The 12,429-nt window shown below is 63.8% G+C and overlaps 1 long non-coding RNA gene across 1 annotated transcript; it reads right to left on the bottom strand.

Moving 5' to 3' along the window:
• Positions 1–69: 69 nt before the first annotated feature.
• On the bottom strand, positions 70–5,831 carry LOC140613754 (uncharacterized). The gene is made up of 3 exons (XR_012014597.1): positions 4,955–5,831; positions 1,557–1,657; positions 70–484 (listed from the first exon to the last, which is right to left on the bottom strand). It is a non-coding gene; the product is annotated as an uncharacterized lncRNA (long non-coding RNA).
• Between the last annotated feature and the right edge of the window lie 6,598 nt (positions 5,832–12,429).

Here is a 12,429-nt window from a genome sequence, read left to right as displayed (position 1 = left end):
CCAGGGACTGAAGGACCAGGGGGCCGGGGGGCTCGGGGACCAGGGGACCAGGGGTCAGGGGTTGGGGGTCTGGGGGTCAGGGACTGGGGGCCGGGGGTGGTGTCCAGAGCGAAGCCCCTCTGGCCCAGGGGCACTGGAGGATGTGGAGCCCTTGGTTCTGGGCCGCCTCCTCTTGGCCCCACCCCAAGCCTTCTGCTCCCAGCAGCAGGACGTCACCCACACTCTGAAAATGGGGAGGCGGGAGGACGAGGGGTGCCACAGCCAGGCCGCGAAGGCAGCAGACAACCCCAGGGGCAGATGCTAGTCTGTAACAGCCCTGCTTCCGGGAGGTTCTTTGGTTGTGCTCCTGGTTCTGCCCTTAAGACCCCAGAGAGACCTCGGGCAAGTCACTCCTGTAATTCTGAGTCTTGGCTCCACGGTCCAGGCGTCCTGCAGGCTCTGGGGGCCTCCAGGCCCTGATTCTCTGAGGAGTCTGACATTTAACCTAAAAACGAAAACTCAGATTTTCCCATTCCACTTTCTATTCTCATTCATTCAGCACCCACCCCCCCAACCTGGGCGCTGTTCTAGCTCCAGGGGTGGAGCGGAGAGGCTGCGTTCTCGGATCCCAGGCATCATCCTGTACCACAGACGCCAGGAAGGGGGAGGCTGGTTCTGGAGCCCCCCAGACGCCACACCCGGTCCCGACCCCGGCCCTCGGCCTGCTGGCTGCTGCGATCTTTGCTTTCCCCGCTTCTGAGCAGTTTGGCTCCTTCCTCCCCACCCCAGCCCCCTCCCTGGGCCCCAGATCTCCAAGGAAGCCCAGCCGGTTAGCAACACGCTGCCCACAAGCGAACGTGAGCCACGCAGATCATTTTACATTTGCCGGTGGCCACACAGTCAAAAGGTTTTCGGGAAAAGTGCCATTTATTTTAATGATATCTCTCATTTAACCGGTATGTTCAAAAAATCACCGTTTCAGCTTGTAATAAACATGCACTGATGAATCAGATATTTGATATTTTAAAAATGGAATCTTCAGGACGCCTGGGGGGCTCCGTGGTCGAGCATCTGCCCTCGGCTCAGGCTGTGACCCCGGGGTCCCGGGATCAAGTCCCGCATCGGGCTCCCTGCGTGGGGCCTGCTTCTCCCTCTGCCTGTGTCTCTGCCTCTCTCTGTGTCTCTCATGGATAAATAAATAAAATCTTTAAAAAAATAATGGAATCTTCAAAATCTGGTGAGCATTTTACATTTACAGCACATCCCAGTACATCCCAGCCTGGCTGGGCCATGCTTCAAGGGCCCCCGGCCGCCCGCGGCCTGTGGTCACTACACCGGGCGGCCCAGGAGCGAGGCCCCTCACGTCCCTGACTCTCCATCACCCCTCGGTACTCAGCGCAGTCCAGGGAGGGACCTGTGGGACAAGCATGAGGCTCGCAGGCGAGATCCGGAGCCACGTGCCCCAGCAGGCAGGGGATGGAATAACCGAGAAGGAAAAGCACGCATCATTAAGTGCAGAGGTGGAGACGGAACCCTACGTGGAACTGGGCCCCTGCGGGGAGCTGCCTGCCGCTCACCTCCGTCCAAGGGGCCGCAGGAACCACCACCTTCCCACGGAGACCTGCGTGGACCCAGGGCAGGGCCGGAGCGGGGCGCCCACTGCACGGATGGCTCCGCGCTATTAAAATTTTGAAATACATGGAATGAGGACTGTTGGGATACCGGGCACCCCCCGGGTCCCCGAGGCCTGCCCGGCGCAGCACTGTGCCCCCGTTCCTCCCGGCCGGGCATGGGCGGGAGCGAGCGCAGGTCTCCGATGGTTCTGTGGCTCCACAATAGGAAGAGGGAGGCTTGGCCGAGGCCCAGGGCAGGAAGACGCGATATCGAGTGACTTTGAAGGGCCCTTTTGTTTCCGGAAAGGCAGCGGTTTCCCCTCGGCATCCCTGCCCCCGCTCGAGCCGCTGTCCCTGGGATCCCTCCACCACCTGCTACGAGAGCATCATCGCTCCCCCCGGAAGAGCCTCTGCCTGAGAGGTGGGGAGGGGAGGGAGGCGCTGGCTGGGAAGGAGCGTCATCCTCTCTTCCCAAAGGATGTCATTCATTCCCAGATGTCATTTCCAGAGGCATGATGCCACCCTGCCAGCTGCCCTGGTAAATCCTGGCATCTCCAGCCTGCGTATGACACAGAGCAGTGGGGCGGAGAGAGCGGAGCGTGAGCGTGGCTGCACGTGCGCGTGCCCACCTGTGCACCTCTGGGGCCTCGCTCTGGCGTCCACTCACTCATTCATCCCTTTAGCAAATGCTGGCTGGGCATCTGCAGCCCCTGTGCTGGGCCCTAGGGATCCGGGGGTGCCGGGCGAGGCCAATGAGATCTCACCCTCCGGAAGCTTACGGCCCCGCAGCACCAACAGGCATTAAGTTAGAAGGAATTTGGGGCCAGGGGAGGGCTCCCTGGTTGAGCTTCCGCCTCCAGCCCAGGGCATGACCTGCGGTCCCGGGATCGAGTCCCGCGTCGGGCTCCCTGCATGGAGCCTGCTTCTCCCTCCGCCTGGGTCTCTGCCTCTCTCTCTACATCCCGCGGCCCTTAGGATGGAGCCGGCAGGGCGGCCGTCCTCCCCGGGCAGCTAGAGGGCCCCAGGAAGGCCCCAGCAGCCAGTCTTGGGCACATGGAGTAGGATCATTACCGTCCTTTTCCGGAGCACTTCTTGGGGTTTAGAAATGACAGTCACAGGCCTGGGGGCGGGATGGGGCCAGGGAGGGGAGGCCCAGTGGCGTTTCTCCCCCCATCGGAGCCCTGAGCCCTGGGGAGCCCGTTCCTGGCCGTGCTCCCCGCAGCCCACGGAAGCTTCTTAAGGACACGTGGCCGCACACACCACGCGCCCCGCCCCGGGGAAGGGCTCCTTCTCCTCCATGACGTGGAACTGGGGGCCCGGGATGCCCGGCCCAGCGTCCCCCCGCGTTCGTGAGCCCAGACATGTGGGTCCTCTGGGCGGGTTTGGAGAGCCGGTCCCTTAACGAGCGGAGGCCGGCTGCCAGGTGCAAGCGAGGGAAGTGCCGCCTGGCCTCCCTGGCCCCAGGGGACCACCCCTCTGAGCGTGGGACCCACAGAGTCAACACACTGGGCCAGGCCGGCCGGCTACTGAGTCATAGTCTGGGCTCGGAGCCTGGCGGCGTGTGTACTTTTAAAGCCTCCCAGGTGACCGGCTGTCACCTCAGCAACCAGGCGGAGGCCCAGCTGCCCTCGGCCCCCCCTGCGCGGGTCCCCCAGGCTGTGACGGGGACAGGCCCGGAGGAAGGAGACCCGCCAGACGCAGCTGCAGGCACACTCCGCCTGCGAGCCTGGGAGGGAAGGTGTGCGAGGATGAGCCGCAGCGTCTCTCGGCCTCAGTTTACCCCGTCGCCTCCCGTAAGGGCAGCGTTCCTACGAGTGTCCCCCGAGGGGGCGGCGGGGGCAGAAGGGAATCAGCCGAGCGGCCCAGTTCTGCTCTAGCCTCCCGGGAAAGCAAGTGCAGCTGTGGGCAAGGCCAGGTGCGGCGTGGGGGGGGGGGGCAGCTGCCCAGCCCCTGCCTCCCCCCTCCCCCCGTGCAGCCCCCGCCCCCCGCAAGCCCCCCCAGCTGCAGGGCCAGCGTATTTGCTTTCTCTCCAGTTACCCACACCCCTCAACGGGGTCACTCTGCCCCACGCCGGGGGCTTCTTGAGTTTCTAGGCAAACACTGGGACCCTGGGGCCCTGCAACCTTATCCCTCCTGTCATTAAACGCCGAGAGTCCCAGGGGAGCCCAAAACTGTGTGAGAGCCCCCCCAGCTTCCCGGCCCCGGCTCGGCCCGACTTGGCCCCTCCCTGCTCGCCCGGCTCGGCAGGCGCTCGGGCCCGAAGGAGCTGCCACAGATCTGCCGTCAAAGCCAGGGCCCCACCGAGGGCCACACTGACCCAGGGAGCTCCCGGGTGCAGCCCCGTCCAGGCGACCCCCCAGGTCCCCGTCCAGTCCTGTCCCCGCCCCCCCAGGACTTCTCCTGCGCCCGCAGGGTGTCAGCTAAGCCCAGGCGGGGAACTAACAGGGTTTTATGAAGACTCAGCAGGTGTGGGAAGCCACCCACGCGGCGCGGAACCACAACTGCCGGAAAGGACCCGCCTCTGATTCTCCAAGCCTGGCCCGCCCGCGCCTCAAGACCTGGAGGCCAGAGCCAGCTCCTCGGGGCAGGGTTCCCGGATCCCTGCCGTGGAAGCGCCCGCTCCCTCCTCTCCCCGTGCAAGCACCCACCGCATCCTGCTGCCCCAAGCCTCAGGGGACCGCTTGGGGGGCCCAAACCCAAGCTGCCACCGTGGGGCAGAGCTTCACCCTCCTCATCCCCTGCTTCTTCGAGGACCACATGCCCTTCAGGACTTTCTTCTCCCGCCTACCTGGGGATGTGGGGATGCTGGTCGCACCTCAGCCCTGCACGCTCCCCCCTCCCGTGCACCCCCCTGCACATCCCCCCATGCATCCTCCTATGCATCCTCCCACATCCCCCAACCCCCCACACCCCCAGGCACCCTCCTCCGCATCCCCCCTCCCCGCACGCCCCCCACTCCGCCCCACCCTCTCACAGGTCCTCCGTGCTTGCTGGTGCTGGGCCCCTTTGCAGACTCCGCCGGCCTCACCCGGTGACTTCCCCAGGCCCCCTCACTGCCCGCCGGGCGCACTCCGTCGGGGAGAAAACCCAAGGAGCGGGACCGCGTGGGCTTCATCTGTCTCCCAGTCCTGGAGGCTCAGGGCCCGGGCGGCTGGGCCCCCCCCAGGGAGGGGCCTGGGGGTCCCTGGACCTCCACCCACCGGGCTGCAGAGCTCACCCTGTGCTCTCACATCCGGGATCTGCAGGCGCCTCAGAGCACCCTGACCAAGCTGCCCACGCCGGAATCATCATCGTCAGCATTTTACCAAAATGCTAGACCCCGAGCTCAGAGCAGAGAGAGACGCGCTTTCCCCGTGGCGCACCTGGCGGGGGCAGATCACACGGCTTGCGGAATGGGTCCAGATTCCCCGGGTCGCTGTGAGGTCGCTGTGCCCTCCGCTGGTTTCCACTCGGAGGAATCGGGCCCAGGCTGCGTCCACCCCCAGATGCTCTGCTCCCCAAGGCTCTGCAAAGTAAAACATGAGACTGCCTGGGGCGGGGGCGGAAATGGGGCCCCGGAAACCAGCAGAGCACCCAGAGGCGAGGCAGCTGGAGCCGGGGGAGCCCCCGTAGGCCAGGGGGTGCGGCGGTGGGTGCTGGGAGCCCAGGAAGCCTGAGGGCGGGGGCTGCCTCCCCTGCGGTGCTTGTGTGGCTCCGGGGACAGGTGTGGTGGCCGCAGGGGCCCCGCAGGGTGGGGCGCTCCCGGCCGCAGCTTCCTGTTCTGGCTGACTCAGGGCTGACACGGGCCCCCGCTCGCCCCACGGACGTGCCTGTCATGGACCGAAACCCTCCGATGCCGGTCCCTAGCCCAGGTGGGGGCGGGGCTGGTCACACCCAGAGTCCCAGCAAGCGCGGCCCTGGGCCCTCGGGTCCCCCAAGCCAGCAGGAGGGGCAGCTTGCTCCGTGGTGCTAGAGGGGAAACCAAGGCACGAGCCCTCCCGAGCATCACGTTGTAAAGGGGAAGAGTCCACATCTGAATCCAGCCGGGCCCCGAGGACGCTCCACCCCACCCAGGGCCTAAGGGCCGCGGTCATCTCGCTCAGGAGCGGGCAGCCCACGCGCCCACGGAGAACTGAAGGGGACCAGTGACTGGGACGGTTCTAGCTCCTTCCTTTGCCCACAGGGGACGAGCACGAAGGCCGAGGGTAGTGGTGCAGAAAGCCGTTTGCCCAGACGTCCTTGCCGGAGACAAACAGATAAACCTTTTTGCAAGTTTGGTTACACATTAACTCGGCACCCAAGGGCGCTGCCCCTACGAGCAGACAAAGTCCTTGCCCTTGGCCTGAACAGGCCTGAACGGGCCAGAGGAGCCCCGCAGCATCCGGCCACGCTCCTGGAGCCCATGCGGGCACCGCACAGCCGCACGGTGTCGCCCGCGGCCCCCTTGCCCCAGCCACCATGACCGGCCGACCCCAGGGGCATTGCTGGCGGCTCCGGGTGGGAGCCCCCTCTTCTGCCCGGATCGGAGCCTCTGCTGGCTTTCCTCGGTCACCCGCGGGCCGGCTGAGGGCCTCCTGGCCCGGAGCCTGGACGTGGTCGCGGGGAGCAGGGCGGGGACGTCCTGCACAGGCCTCAGCGAGGTGCCCACCTGCCTTGCAACGCAGCCGTGCACCCAGGTGGCGCGGGTGGAGGCCGCCGCGGGTCCCCTGCTAAGGGGTCGGTCCCGAGCCGCGGGGCTCGGGGTGGCAACGGGCTCGCCCACTGCGGTGGGTGAGGAGGAATGGGAGCCACAGGCCAACAGACCCGAAGAGGACGGCTCCCCTCCGGCGGTGGACGGCGCGGGCGGGACGCTGACCTCGGGCTGACGCCCCAGCACGGGCCTGGGCACCCCAGTGAACCCCACGGGGCCCAGGCGCCTCTGCCCCCTGCCCGGCGCGGCGGGGGCCATCGTGACTCCCACTGGGGTCGCCGCTGCTCCACCTCAGGACCGACGGCCACCCCAGCCCCCTCAGGCCTCCCACCCCCCAAGCCCCTTCTCTCCCTGCCCGGACTGCGCCTGCACGACCCCCGCGGCCCCGCCGAGCCTCCCCTCCGCTGCCCAGCCCTGCGTGAGCGCTGCCGCCCTTGCCGCCCCGACTGCGAGCACAGCCGTTGAAAGCACGTCCCGGTACACTCAGCTCTGCAAACCAGACGCTAGAAGACCGCAGCCCGGCCCCCAGCAGCGGCCCAGCCCGTGATCCCCCGACCAGTGAGTGGCACAGGCCTAAGCGCCTGCATGACCACAGAGCACGCGGCCCCCGCTGAGCTCGGGGTTGGGGCAGCGCCCCCACTCCTGAGGACCTGAGCACACTGACTCCCCCAGATCTCAGCTGCTCACCGCCTGAGGACCGCACATCCGTGTGTTCTCCGTGTCGCGTAAAGTGAGCTGAAGAAGAAAACGTCATTAAGAAAGCATAACGGGGCGCCTGGGGCTCAGCGGTTCAGCGTCTGCCTCTGGCCCAGGGTGTGACCCCGGGGTCCCGGGATCGAGTCCCCCATCGGGCTCCCTGCATGGAGCCTGCTTCTCCCTCTGCCTGGGTCTCTGCCTCTCTCTGTGTCTCTCATGGATAAATACATAAAACCTTTAAAAGATTAGGAAGGAGGAAGGATAGAAAGTATTGTGCCCATCTTCCAGCTAGGGAAGCCGAGGCCAGGAGGGACTACATGACTTCCCCAGGCCTGGTCCGAGCGTCGCACCCCTGTCCCCCGGTGCCCAAGTGCACGGGGCTTCTGAAGGGGAGCACGGCCCTCCCCCAGGGAGACGACGGGCCGATGGCGAGCACGGGGACCGCAGCACAAAGTCCCCTGGGGAAGAGCCAGGAGTCCAGAGGCGGCGAACACGTGCCGGCCAGATTCCACCCGGAAAAACGTGCTACATCTTTGTTTTCTTCCCGCAGCCCAATTAGACTGCAGATGGGGGTCTTCTTCCATCAACCCAATCCCTTTAAAAGAAAGGGGGAAAAAAAAAAACAGTGGCTTTAGGATTTTTCTTTTAAGCCCTGAACCTCTTCAGCGGCAAGTGCTGCCCTTCCGACCTGTTGATGTAATTGCCATAATTGAAGATTCCAGGCCCCCATGTGGGTGGACAGGGCCCCATTCATCCATCGGGTCAGCGAAGTGTAAACCTGCTGAGTCCTTCAGATGCCCCGGCCCTCGGCCCCCCTCGCGGCCCCCGCCAGCCCTGCAGGCGGGGCTCCCCGCGACGCTGGGGCGGCCAGGCCCAGGCTGCTCGCCCGCTGGCTCCGGGGACGGTGCCTAATTAAGGGGTCTGCTCCGGCCTCGGGGGGGCCGACTTAAGGCCTCCTGCCAGTAACAAGAGCCACACGCATGGGGGTGGGGCGGGGGCCAGCGCCCTGCTGCCCGGCGCCCCGTTAGCACCCGCAGGCCCACGTCGCGGTTCCGCAGGGATGGCCCGCACGGCTCAGAGCTCCCGGGCGCTCCAGTTCCGAGAGACGACGAGCCAAAGAGCAGGAGCCCCTCGCCCCGGACTCGGGTGTCGCGTTGCACGTCGCGGCCCAGACTTCCCCGGAGTCCCCAGGGGAGCACGGGGGCCGCAGGGAGGATGTCCCAGGGCTGGCCACGCGGCACGGAGAGGACCTAGCGGGCTGGGGCCGGGGCTGGGGCCCAGACGCCCTTTGACCCTAGGACAAAGGCCGCCTCACACGCCACATCCCGGGCTGCAGGTGGATCCCGGGAGTCCTGTGCTGCGGCCCTCTTGCCCCTGTCTGAGCCCTCCTGCCCCCCACCCCCCTCCTCTCCCTGTGCACGCCTGAACACGCCGCCCTGCACCTCTGCCCTCCGCCCGCAGCAGGGCAACCGTGCACAGCACCCAGCACTCAACTGGTTCCCAGCAAATACTCACCAAACCTAATAAAAGTCGATGTTTGCTCCGGCTCCAAATCACGTTAGTGCACGGTTTTCATCGCAGCTTGGCTGAGAGGCCCCCCCACCGCCGCCGCCCCCCGAGGTAAAGCAGAAATGCTGACAATCGCATGGAGCAAATGTCAGAGATCCTGGCCCATTAATAAGGTGGTGAATGAGCGGGAAGGGTTCAGTGTGCGTGACTCCAATTCCCGGCACAGCGGTGGATCCCAAACACCAACCACATCCTGGGTGCTGACGACAGCGGACACCCCGGGCTCCTCCGGAAGCCCCCGCACAGCCTCTCTCCCCCACCCCCTTCCACCTCCCCAGCCTCTGTGCAATCCCAGAGACCCTACCCCTTGCATCACGTGACCCGATTTCCTCTGCGGGAAGCCTGCACTGGACCTCCTCGGCCTGGCGCAGCTCGATGCCATCGTGTTCCGCTGCTCTCTGGGGCGCTTCTTCCCCTTCGGTTGGGTGCGCCCCTTGCCCGGCCCAGACACTGCAGGACACAGGGTGTGGTAAAGGTGAAATCTGGAGCCAGAGGACCCAGGTGTGAGTCCCAGCTCCAGCCCCAGAACCCTCTGAGCCTAGGTTCCCGTGGGTAAAATGGGGATGATGATGATAACCACTGCGGGCTTGGTGTGAAGATTAAGGGGTATAATGATGTTAAAATACCTTACAGGCTGCAGGGGGCTATAGGGATGGCGGCTGTTCGGACCGAGTCACGATTATTCCCACCTCCAACCCCGCGTGTGACCCTGTGACTCCCCCACTGAACCCAGCTCAAGCCCTGCCACCTGTAGGGCCTCACTGTTAACCTGAGGCCTCACCGAAGTCCTAGATTTTAAGGCCTCACCCACAAACGGCCTTGACGTGTCCACTGGGTCTCACACGGGGTAGCCTGGGAGCTCCAGCCTTTGGCCGTTCACTCGTACGTCAGACGACGCAAAAATTTAGGTTGCTTACAATCTAAAAATACACACACTTATAGTAGCGAAGCTCAAGAAACAAATGGAGGGAAAATCCGAAACGTCCCTGAGGGGAAGAAAGGGACGATCACGTTAGACGGCCAGGCTAGCGGGCTACGGCCCGTCAGTACCCTTGGGGACAAGCCTCATTTTCTCTTCCTCACCCTTCTGTGGGGGAAGGACTCGAACACTGAGGGCCTCATGGCGGGGGCGAGGGGGCTGGAGGGGAACTTCGCTGCCTCTGTCCTCCTGGGAGGAGGGTAGCTAAGGAGACTAGCGAGCACCACACGCACCGGGAGGCGGTCACGGAAGTCATGAAGCTACCCCTGCCCTTGGCGCCTCAGCTCATCTCAGCAGGACACACGCCTGTTGTCCGCCCCTCCCAGGCTTCGGTCACAGGCCACCTGCAAGAGGAATCACCTCTCATTGCCCACCACCGCCACCACCACCACCGAGCAGGACAGTCACTGTTCTCCCACTGCTGCGACACTACCAGCTTTCTAGAAGCAAGCCCACAATCTCTCCTTGCAGTACTTTAAACACAGGACTCCGGGTCTGCTGGGCTGAACATGCGGGCCTGACGTCTAGCACAGGGAAGAAGTAGCAGGGGCCACCTCAGCCCCTGATACGGGGGTTAAAAGGCGACCTGCAGTGTTGGATGCTGGCCTCCTTACCAATGACGACACCTGATGTGCATTTGGCTTGTGGCCCTTGAGCCTGTTCTCAGTCTCCCCGAACAAGGAGAAGAGACGTTTTATTTTTATTTTTATTTTTTAGAAGAATCTTTCTTTTTTTAATTTTTATTTATTTATGATAGTCACAGAGAGAGAGAGAGGCAGAGACACAGGCAGAGGGAGAAGCAGGCTCCATGCACTCGATCCCGGGACCCCAGGATCGCGCCCTGGGCCAAAGGCAGGCGCCAAACCGCTGCTCCACCCAGGGATCCCAGAAGAGACGTTTTAGAGACGTTTACTTCCCATACGCACCAAAGGGAACTCTGAGCACTTAGAGCCAAGGTATTATGACCTGACACACAAAAGGAAACAAGGCTGGATGGAAGAGGTAAGACATCCTGGTACAAGGGACCCTGAGGGGCCCAGTGGATGCCGCACTCAGTGACGGTTGAGCAGAAGATGCAAAAAAGCACCTTCCTTGTGTTGTCACGACACATAAGAAAAGCTCAGGTCGTGTCTAATTTATAATTCAATGTAAAGGAAACTGAACTAATGTAATTCAAACCGATTTCTCCGTGGTGACTCTATCGGATACAAGGACGGGGCTAAATTCACTCTCGGCCGTGCTTCTGGCAACAGACAAACGGCAGATGATTCAGAATTAATCTCATTTACTCCGGCATCCTATGGACATAAAAGCCGGCACGACCCTCTGATAAGCATCTGGCGACGTGTGCTTGGGCGTAAGCCGGAGACCGGCAGGTGAGTCCACGAGCAGGACGCTTCCGGTCGCTCTCTTCCCCCCCAGAAGTTTCTCAGCCCCTGCACGGACCTCTCCCCTGGCACGGGTCACACTGGCGTCACTGAACAGCAGCGTCGTCCTTATGTCCCCAACACCTGACACAGCGCACGGCCGCCCGCGGGCACTCAGCAAACATCTGTCCAGTGGATGAATGGGCGCGGGCATAAACGGAGTTAACATCACCCCAGACTAATGACCCCCCGCTCAGGGTCCCCCAGCTCTTCCAACAACTTGAGCAGACCAGGACTTGCTGTGGGAGAGCAGTCCCCATTCTCCGGGCCCCGGGGGATGGTCGGGGACCCCGACTGGGAAGCCAGCTGTGGGGTCGGAAGCAGCTCCGCCGACACAACCTGCAGGAGGCCCCCTGGGAAGGTGGTTCCCCCCAGAGAACTGCGGGTCAAGGTGCCCACGGGGCTGCTGCTGCGGGGCCGACCTGCAGCGGAGCCCTGCTCAGCCCCCGAGCTGGAGGCGGGGCGGCGCTGGTGCTGAGCTCGCTTCTCCCCACACCCACTGGGGCTGGAGATGCAGTGGAGAGGCTGACGCTGGATCCGGAATCAGAATACAATAAGCCTTTCATTCCTTCCGACTCACATTTTCCATTCTTTTGTTTTTTAAAAAAAAGATTTTATTTATTCATGAGAGACACAGACAGGGGCAGGGACCCAGGCAGAGGGAGAAGCAGGCTCCATGCAGGGAGCCCAGCTCGGGACTCGATCCCGGAACCCGGGGGTCACGCCCTGGGCCGGAGGCAGATGCTGCACCTCTGAGCCCCCCGGGCTCCCCGACTGTTCTTAAGGCCGTAAAAGCAGACCCCTCGCCCCCCGGCAAGGCCGCTCGGGCCTAGTCAGAACCTTAGGCTGCTGTCACTCAGCGGGTCACACGACAACACTCAGGAGGGAACAGTCCAGGCAGGCGGGCTGCTCGGAAGGTGTCACTGGCGGAAGCGCGAGCCGCGCCATGAGACCAGCTGGGACTGTGAGGTCAGTCGGCCCAACAGGTAGGCGCTTTGTTTTCTTAGCCCTGACATTTGATGCCCCGCCAGTTATCCAATAACCCGAAGTGAGGTGGGTCCTGCAAATTCCCGAGTCTCCTTGGGGATGGAGGGGGAGGGCCCATGCGCGCCCGATCCGGGGCACCCGCAGACGCCGCGCGGGCAGCCTGCCCCCGGGGAGACTCAAAAAGAGAAAAAGAGTCGGAAGCAAACGTAGCGTCGCTTCTGCAGAGGGGCGAGCGGTGACGGCCTCGCGTTCCGCGTGGGCCCCCAGGCCAGCTCCCGGGGAGGAGGGCGGAGGTCACCTGCACACCGGCCAGGTCCCAGCTCTCAAGTCGAACGAAGCAGCCAATTCTCCGCAAATCGGCCTCCGAGAAAGCCGAGGGCCAGCAGCCGAGCGTGTCGGTTTGTTTGGGGGGAGTCCTGAGTCCTTTGCTTTTTGTCTCTTCTCCTGTCCAACATGTGCACACACAGGGCCCGATACGTGAAGATTCCAGAGCTTTCGCTTGCCCCCCCG

This window comes from Canis lupus, chromosome 22, assembly GCF_048164855.1.
Source record: "Canis lupus baileyi chromosome 22, mCanLup2.hap1, whole genome shotgun sequence".
Taxonomy (NCBI): Eukaryota; Metazoa; Chordata; class Mammalia; order Carnivora; family Canidae; genus Canis; species Canis lupus.
Note: the sequence above shows the minus strand (reverse complement) of the source record. Positions and strands in the feature narration are given on the sequence as shown.